The sequence below is a fragment of the Nelusetta ayraudi genome, unplaced genomic scaffold, assembly GCF_046127955.1.
Source record: "Nelusetta ayraudi isolate G7.1 ecotype Tasmania unplaced genomic scaffold, CSIRO-AGI_Nayr_v1 ptg000048l, whole genome shotgun sequence".
In the NCBI taxonomy this organism is placed as follows: domain Eukaryota; kingdom Metazoa; phylum Chordata; class Actinopteri; order Tetraodontiformes; family Monacanthidae; genus Nelusetta; species Nelusetta ayraudi.
In genome coordinates, this window is record NW_027466098.1 from 14,926,147 (window position 1) to 14,935,897 (window position 9,751).

The following is a 9,751-nucleotide window of genomic DNA, read 5'->3' on the forward strand; positions in this document are numbered from 1 at the left end:
AACAACCATTGTTGCAATTCCGTCTGCCTCCCTCCGACGACAATGGAGCTGAAAGTTCCTCTGTTCCTTATTTTAGCGGCGGGAGTCTCGCTCTGCAGCTGATTCCGCTCTGTCCGCTGACAGACAGCGAGTCAAACGTTAGAGAACACAGTGCGAGACAGTGTGATAGGCTGCGCCGAGAATCTGTTGCTAGGCTCACTGCGAACATACCAGTCAAGTCTGACATATGTTTTCAAAGCAACCCTCTTAGCAGCTCGCTGCAGTTGCCATGGAAACCCCAATGCCATTTCCCCCATTGTTTGGACCGCTCGATATCCTGAAAGCTTTTTCAGAGTCCTGCTTTATTAAAGGTTGGGAGAATGGCAGTAAGAGCTTTTTTTGCTGCAGTATTTCTTAGTGAGTATACAGATTGTGTATGTATAGCACTTGCTGCTTTGAGTTTGTGGTTTTATAGTGCACAAGCCCATGATTGAGTGCATACTTGCGTGTGTGTGTGGGGGGGAGGGGTTACGGTTGGACAGGTTTAGGCAAAAAAACACTGGTGGATGTCCTTCACTTGACCTTTACATCAGACAGACATGGACTGCTCAGGTGCTGCATAGCTTAGTTTGATCAATACTGCAGAGAATCCAGAATAAAGCACATCAAATGCGACGACAGAAGTTATACAGAGATGTTTTTTTTTAAAGGGGCGTATTAATCTTCCTTTTTAATCTCCTAATCGTACGTGACAGATGGAATGTTTCCTTAATCCTTTGGATTTATCTCACCTATCATCCGGTAAAGAGCCCGTTCAAAGTGAGGCAAAACTTGCGAGGTGATTGGGTGAAATACCTGTCTGTCAACTTTGAACCGACCAGTCAGGTCTAGTTTAACCAGGATGGAGGCGCTTGAGGTTTTTCGTTGATGCTATAGCCGTGATTTCCTGGACTATATGTATAATATTCAATTCTGATAAAACTAAAACGATGATATCTACGGTGTCTTTATTCACGATGAACCCATTATAAAAATGAAAACACTTTCTGCAGGAGATTGACAAGATTGATGGACAGAATTTAAGAGTGGCAATCTGAGCAATCCAGATGTCCCCTCAGAGTCTGAGATAATGACCACCCTTGTACAAGGAAATCATCATTTCAAATACAATTCTAATCCATCCATCCAACCGTCCGTCCATCCATCCATTGTCCATCCTCCTCTGGGTATAGTTGCGTCTTCCCTACTGACTGCCTTTGGCTGTCAGAGCAGTGAGCTGTTCCCAGGCCAGATCCCTCTCGGGTCCCTGGCCTTGGTTTGCCAGTTGGAAGCGCACAGCGAACCTACAAAGGGAGTCCCACAGGGGCCATCGTAATCAGGGGATAACACTACCCCATGCAGCATTTCTGGAGAACAAGAGCCCATTTCAGATACCGGTGTCTGTGATCTTCATTTTTCAACACAGAGCTGCTGACCAGCAGAAACCATCAAAAGGTTGACGAGACCTGGAAGAATCTGACACTCTCTGACGCACAAAGATGTATTTCGCCCTGTGTTTGGGATTTGAGATGACAAAACAGCAAACTTCCACATAGATATTTTTAAATGTTCATTTTAGCATGGTATGTATCTCTCAGTGCTTTCAAAATTTTAAACGCTGAAAAGACTATTTGAAGCCAGCAATTAATGTTCTCTTTAGTCTTTAGTCAATCATAAAAGTTTTATAAATGGCAAATAATAAGTGGTGACAATGTTTAGCCTAAAAAAATTATGTGGAGCAATTAAAAGACAAAGAAAATCCCAGTTGGGTCTAAGCCGACAGATATTTCCCTCCCTACAGTACATCGGCAGTGGATGATGTGTTTCCGATGAGGCTCCTTCTTCTCATGTCTTAGTGGCCGCCTTCCCAGAGTGCCTTGTGTGTTTGAGCCCTCATTTAGACCTGGGTCAGAGTTCAGGCTGCTGGACCAGAGATGAATTAGCAGTCGGAGGAGGTCTGTCGCTCGCCCCGAAGTCCTGCTGGTCAGCCATCTGTGTGCGGGTTGAGGCAGACGTCCCTGAGACGAGAAACTGTTACGGCCGATGAGGCTGCCAGCTCTTACATCCTGCATCGTGTTATGATGAGAGATGCAAAAAATTAATAAAATAATGCTGAATTTATTTTCATTGAGAAGATGTAAATGCTGTCACTGTCGTACTTTTTTCAGCAATCCCACATGCTTTTAATGGTGGTGGATAAAGATTTTTGGATAAAGAATTTGTTCCTATAAATGTAAAAATATTCTTGCATGTCAACTAAAAAAGAGCATATAATGACTCTGTAGTTAGAAAACAAAATCAATTTGACTAAAATATTTCTGTTATAGTTCTGTTACTTATTTTAGGAAAGAAAAAAACTGATGCTCTCTTTAATCCAAACAGAAAAACCCCTTTCAGTGTTATGTAACCTACGGAAATGGGTCAACATAAAAGTGTTTTTCCCTGCGATGTGGAGAGAATTAAGTATGATTTTCTTTCATTTATACGCATAAAAACTACAGTCTGTGTAACGGTTTTTATAAATCAAACACGATAAAGTGGTAAAAAAAAAAAAAATGGATTTTAATGGGAGCTGTGCTTCTTTCCTCTTCTGTAAAATGAAATATGAAAGTAAATGCCACTTACATGTGTCGGCTGAAACTCTCCTGTTTTGACAAAGCCTTCCTCTCACAAACTGGCTTATGTAAAAGAGGATTAGCTGACTGGAGTGTGTTGCATAAAGAGTCCCTTTTAAACTCCAGCAGTACATCCAGATGAGACTTCCCCCTCTGCTCCTGCGAGCTTCTTTCATCGCGGGGCGTGAACATTGTCTCGACCCCTGATCTCGGTCACAACTTGCATGACTTGACTCGCCTTTTAGCGCAGCGCTGCCAGCTGTCTGTTGTCCAACACTGTGCGCAGTTGTTCGGAGCGTAACACAAAGGAACCGTCCAGCCCTTGAGATTGATTGCAGTTCACACTGAGGTTTCCAACCACGGAATACAACTAAAAAAGTTGTGCCGAGTTGCCGGGTAAGAAAATTAGATATCTGGCTTAAATCTTTGCTGAGACTGATCAGCTGCTGAGTCGTGCAAAGCTTTGGCTGCTTAAGGTCGGCCAATTCCTTGTCAGTTTTCTGGTTCTTTATCGTCCTCTGCCTCGTCCAAACTCTCCGCTGTTTCAATGTGCTTCAACTCTCTCGGTAACCTCGCAAGGGAGCTGGATTGGATTGGAGTTCAAAACCAATATCTCACTCCTCCATCTTGACAAGCTCCAAGATCAGAAGCAGTTTTGGACAACCTGAGCATTACACAACCAAACTCCTTTTGGCTGTGAAGACAGCAGGAAACAACTAGATGATGTCCTTAAGAATCACAGAAGGCAACAAATACAGAGTGACTACAAGCATCTAGGTGAACTATGGTTGTTGCCTCAATAACGGCAGTTTTGTTCAAATTAGATTTTCACAATTAAAGAAGAAGAGCATAACAACAGTGAATCTTCTTCCATGTGAATATTGTGTTTCGCTTGACTCCTACCAGGTTTTGCAAATCTCATAAACATTAAGCCAAGAGGTTTTACAAACTGGCAAGACTGACAGGGTGAAAGAATGACGAGTTGCCCAATCTATCCAATTTAACCTTCCAAGTTATCATTTCAATGGAAATAATTTTTCCATTTTCTATGGGCTCCTTCCCAGATGGATATGTGAAATAAATCTGATGGGTTTAGGAAAGGTTCCATCCTGTATCAGGTTTCCTCCTCACAAGTCAGGGTATCTGCTTGTCCAACTTATTTGTGATGTTGTATTGCGAAGCCATTTTCCCCAACTGCCAAAGTTCATGCTCCCTTGTCTGTCCTTTGGCCTGCTCCATAACTTAAATCAGCATCGAATAAATTTGCCTCATCTCTCCTTCCTGCCTGGTTTTGACATTTGCCTGTTATGGACATTACACATTTTACCATCTTGGCCCAAGAGTCATGCTTTTGCATTACAGCATCATTATCTTTGATTGGTTAAAATTCCTCAGTAACTCCTGCTAAATCCTTGTTTGGGAGAGTTTTAAAAACTGAAAAGTAGTTTGGAAAAATAAAAAGGAGGGTTAGGTTTTATTAAATGGGAACCTTTTAATTCCCTAATTGAAAGGTTCAGAAGAAACAAATTTGTAATTGCAATGCATGACCAGCCACCCAAAGTCTGTCTAAAGTCGGTCCCCTGGACCGAAAAAAAAATTAAATGATTTTTTTGTAATTACAGAAAAATGAAGATTACAAATGAGGTTTACATAAAATGAGACCTTAAACAAAAAACAATCCCATGATTCCATGTCACTGCCTCAGACACCTAATGTTTTTATCCATTTGCCGGAGAGACGTGTGGTCGCCCACACGACTTACCCTTACGAGCAGTTTGAAGGTACTGCTGGCTACTCAGAGGGCAGATTAATATTTCCATTTAATGAGTAATGAATATTTCCCCAATGAAGTTTGTGATGTTGCACTTGAGATTGAAAACTCATCTGTCTGTCTCAGAGGGAGAGAGGACGGCTTCATGTCATCCTCTTTACTTCCAGGGATGATCTGATTATCAACCAATGACTCAGGACGGTAATAACATAAAAGTGAAGTGGTGGAATGCAGAGATTAAGGGGGCACGTCAAGCTCACCAAATCTGTTATGATGCCCCAAAGTTTTTATTGGCATCCGTATTCTGCAGCCCTTCGGTGTCTTGTCTTGCAGTGGAGGACAGAAAGTTTGAAGGAAGGAGACACGAAGCAAGCTGGAATATGGACATGGAAGAACTGAGAGGGTAAAATGAAAATAATTACAAAAGAGTGGAAGAAACATACAGACAGAGAAGGAGGAGATAAACAAAAGGCAGTATAGACATTGGTGTGTTGCAGCACAGGATCTTGTCACAGATGAGGCAAAGCTTCAGATAACTACCACTCGGTTTAATATAAATGTAGAATGAAATACCTTGACTGCAGATGATGCATAATATTAGAGGGAGAAAAAAAGATAAACTGGTTAAATTCAAGTGTGTTCTGTGAATATCTTCATATTAGAACCCATTGAATATTTCACTATCTGTTTGATCAGTTAATTTTAAATCAGAAATGTGTATGTTATGTGTATTGTATATGAATGCTCATTGGTTTATGTAGTTAGATGTTACAACAGTGTACCAACTACATCCTGCCTGTTTTGTTTATATTATATCAATATCAAAATGTCAAGAAAATGTCAGGCAAACCATCTTGCCTGAAGTCAATTAGATAGCCAAAACACATAACCAAAACAGAATGAATATGTTATCTGGTGTGACTTGCTGATGGAAAGAATATTAGAAAACTGTCGTCTATACATGTATATGTGTATGTAAAAATATATATTTGAAAAGTAAAAAAAATAAAAATGCCAGAGTTAAGTCTGCACCACTGTGTAAGCTGCCGGAAATGTTAAAAAGTAGGAGTGCAGGAACTTGAGTTTGTGCGTGAGTGCACATTGCTGTGTGCATGTGTCTTCCCTCCGTGGCTGTGATATGTAGCAGCCTGAGGCAGTCAGGCCGATCTGCTGCGGTTCCTCCGTTCTCTGGCTGACTTCCATACATCACGGAACGTCTAATGCGTCCCGACAGAGCTGGCGTGATGTTTGGGGGGTCTCAGAGACAGGTGCTCAGGGCGTCCTGCTGGGCACAGTGGATCATGTCGAGAGGCTGTTACTCTGTGATTAAAGAAGACTATACTATGATACCTTCAAGCTGTTCTGGTACAAAGGAAGCCTGCCTTCTAACTGAACTTAAGTATTAATGATGACATAAAGACTTAGGGTTCTATGTCGAATCGAAGATAAGATATTTCAAGTGCATTTTAAGTGGAAAAAAACCCCTAAACAAACAAAACACTCCAAAAACAAACAATCAACACACCATGGCTTCTGGTATTGTTTAAGTTCCAGCAACATATATTAAAATCCGATTTGTTCTTTGTTATCAAAATTAAGGTATCACATCTTGACCTTGTTCTTTTTTATTTTACCACTAGAGGGCATAGTGGACAATTTGTAGTAAATACGCAAACCGCTTTCAGTAACCAAGTCACCGGTCAGAAAGTTCCCTCTTGTACTGTATAAAATATGATTTATCACAGGCTCCAGGACAAGAAAAAAAAGACAAGAGAGACAACAAGATTGGAATATACATTATGTACAATTGGATTGATAAGAAAAACACTGTAAACACATACACGCAGTGCTCCCTCGCTAAGCCTCAGAAATCACAGCCTTTGCAATGCAGTTAATAGAAATTACAGTTTAATTATAGTCTCTATTTTTTTTCCACAAAAAAACCCCTACATATCCGATTAGTGGATATGAGCGACAAAAGCTGTTAGAAAAGCTTATGTAGCAGGGGAAAAAATGAAAATACAAAGAGTATATTCATCTTAGCACAGCTGACTGGCGTTTGGCTGAGTAGCACTGTGTGGGGTGAAGGAGGATGATGAGCTGCTTAAATTAAATCCAATGACTCTGAATAAAGATTAGATTTAAATTTCTCTCATGAAATAAAAAAAAAGTTCAACCTGTGAGGTCAAGTAGTGACCTTAAAATGTAAGGTTAAATGCATCATTAAGCTGTTGCAATTTTTAATATATTCAGGCTAAATTTGTGTTCCAACTAAACATTTTTTTTTAGTTAAACAAGACCAGATTTTATATGTCACATCTCACGTCAGATAGTGTTGACTTAACGTTAGGGTTAGGGGCCCTTTGCCATGACCAGGACAAGGTGGTTTGCATAGTAGGTTAAACCTCTGACTGTGGTGTTAAGTGTATGTGAAGGAGACGGGGGTTCAGATCCCAGTCCATGCTAATTTGTCCCCCAGGGAAGTTTACAGTTTTGTGAGTTCAGGGTGAGTTCAGCCAATGAAAGATCATAAGATGTAAGTCATGATTTCACTTTTCAAAAAAAACAACAAACTAAAACGACAACAACCCCTAAACAAACGAAAAACAAAACAAAAAAGTGTCTCCCATAAAGTGTTCATAGAGCACATTTCAGGCCATTTGGAGTCGATAAGGACATACTTTTCTTTTGCAATTTCTTTGAGAGGTTTCAGTTAGGGTTATGTTGGGGTTGTGGTTGGGGTTGTGGTTAGGGTGAGGGCTGGAGTTTGTGTTGCCATTGCCATGTAATCCCCCTCTCTGTTCCCACTCTTCACTTCCTGTTTGGCAGAATCGGAATTCTTCTCACGGTGAGCGAAAACCTGGTTGTGGGGATTGGGGTTAGGTTTAGCTTTTGGGACTGGGGTTAGGGTTAGGCTTCGGGTTCAGGTTGAGGTTAGGGTACAAATTAGGGTTATGTTTGAACTTGTCGTTAGGGTTTGAGTTGGGGTTAGGGTTTGGTTTAGGGTTAGGATTGGAGTTGGGGGTAGGGTTAGGTTTGAGGCTGGGGTTTGGGTTAGAGTTTGGCTAAGGGTTTGGGTTAGGATTAGGGTTTGGGTTAATTTTAGGTTTAGGGCTGGGTTTCGGGTTTGGCCAAGGGTTGGGTTTTGGTTTGGAGTTAGGGTTGGGATTGGAGTTGAAGTTGGGTTTAGGGTTTGGAAAATGGGAAAGACCCAGTCTTCCTCATCTCCTTGTGATATGTTATTGAATATATTGAGATTTGTCTCTTCGGTGCCTCCCAAATATACAGTCACGCCGCAGAAAGCTTATTGAGGGGTGTCGATGACAGCAGCATTGACTGCAGGCATCAAGAGGGGTCAGCAGGGATCGGTAGGGGTCAGCGGGCATCGGCAGGCTCTGTCCCTTTAACGCTGCTTGCAGCTTCAATTTGAATTGTATTTTATTATTTAATATTATGCATGTAAACAGAATATTAAATGGTGAATGTGACACGTGACTCACACACACACACACACACACACACACACACACACACACACACACACACACACACACACACACACAGCTTGTGGAAATAACTGAGTTAATGGTTCCGATGCGCCGCATTTACACTATTCATAAAAATTCAAAAAAAATCAAACAATAATGATAATAATCAAACAATCTTTTATTTTCTAAAATAATTAACTTTTGTGTTCATATATAAACATGCGAGTGTAAGTGCAGTACAAATTATACTGCATTAGATTAATTCACTTTCCTGAGACCCTGTTGTACTCAGCTGTAGCTTTATTGTGAACAGGTAGGTTAGTGGAAATAATTTTGATTTTATTTTTAATTGTTATTACTAAATTTAAGCACATGGAATACAAGTTGTATGAATAATTTATCTTATTTATTACTTATTGTGCAAGAGCCAAACAAATGCATTCTTTATTTAAAGAAACCAACAGCAGTGATGCAGCGTGTATGTTTTATTTCACATAAACATACTGGTTTTGATCCTGACAGACACAAATTACCATTTTTTTTTTTTTTTTAGCAACTGAAAAAAAGCTTTTAAATCAGGCCAAACATTTTGATTCCACAGCTTATTTCATACTTCACGTTAAATTCAACAGCTTAAAATGCGAGACAAATCTCCACCCTCTTCCCCCATCTTTTCTGAACTCACCCAACGTTTATAATCTCGACAAATGTGCAAGCCTTGCTGGTGCTTAAATATTGCGGTGAATACTGCGCTTGGCAGGCTACGTATTATCAGCCGCAGTGTGGATTTGCCATTTAGTACATTGATCGGCTATTGCACCACTACGGCTCATTTTCTGGAGTGCTGCAGAGGTGGTTAAGACTTCTCACCGCATGATGAAACCACATTCATCCAACAGAGTGGCCAGGAATGAATCGACTGCGGAGGAGCGAGCGTCGCTAAACATGAGTGTCTAAGTCGCTTTTTGAGCAGAAAGAAAGCAGCCAGTGTGATTTTATTCCCATTCCTCATCTGAAAGGTATAAATGCTGCATTCTTGTGCCTCTCTCTCTCTCTCTCTCTCATGAAACACAAATACTCACATTACTAATTTATAACTGTGACTAATAAACATTAACAGTTTATCAGGCGGGAATGCTGAGACTTGCCTCATTAATAATGCAGCGCCCTGCGAAACCTTGCTCATTGGTTGTAAACAGTGCGTCCCCCTGGGACAGTGAAGGCAGCCATGCGAGCAGGGCAGCAACACATCCCTCTTACGGGGTCCTATGGCGCAAATGATTCGCTCTAATGCTCTCTAGATGACATGCCCTTCACTTCCTGTGTTGTTTTTTGTTTGCTGTTGTGGTTTCTCAGACCTGCTTGACGTGTTGTGACTTTCTGTTCTTTTCGCAGCGTTTGCCTTCACTGTAGTTTCCGTTCTCCCCTTAAAACCTGCAGATTAGCAGCTGAAGCGTTGAGCACTGGCCTACAAACAAGAGGCCTCAGCATATCCAAATTAATCCTTCGAAACAAGGACACAGCTTCTTTTTTTATTCCTGAGGGGGGAAAGGCAGAGGATATAGCACGGCAACTAGGCTGAGCTGCACAACGTTCCTCCGCACAAAGGGAGAGCCTGTCTAATTTGTCTCTGTTCCCTCTTGTGCCGGAAATCACAGTAACAACCTGAGAATTCCTCCAAACATCTCCTTTGAGGGCAGGATGCTGGGATCTATTTTTGGGGTTTGTAAATGAATGTGGAAAATGAAAAAAGAAAAGGAGGTAGGTAGGGCAAATGTATGCAGCAGGTGTTCTATTAGCGGCAAAAGCTGCTTTCTTTATGCAGACATAAACATAAAATTATCTTGCAAAAGCTTGCA

At 41.0% G+C, this 9,751-nt stretch overlaps 1 long non-coding RNA gene across 1 annotated transcript; it reads right to left on the reverse strand.

Annotated features, from left to right (window-relative positions):
- Positions 1–1,518: 1,518 nt before the first annotated feature.
- On the reverse strand, positions 1,519–3,140 carry LOC142895018 (uncharacterized). Its single transcript, XR_012928153.1, has 2 exons — positions 2,644–3,140; positions 1,519–2,084 (listed from the first exon to the last, which is right to left on the reverse strand). It is a non-coding gene; the product is annotated as an uncharacterized LOC142895018 (long non-coding RNA).
- Positions 3,141–9,751: the final 6,611 nt, after the last annotated feature.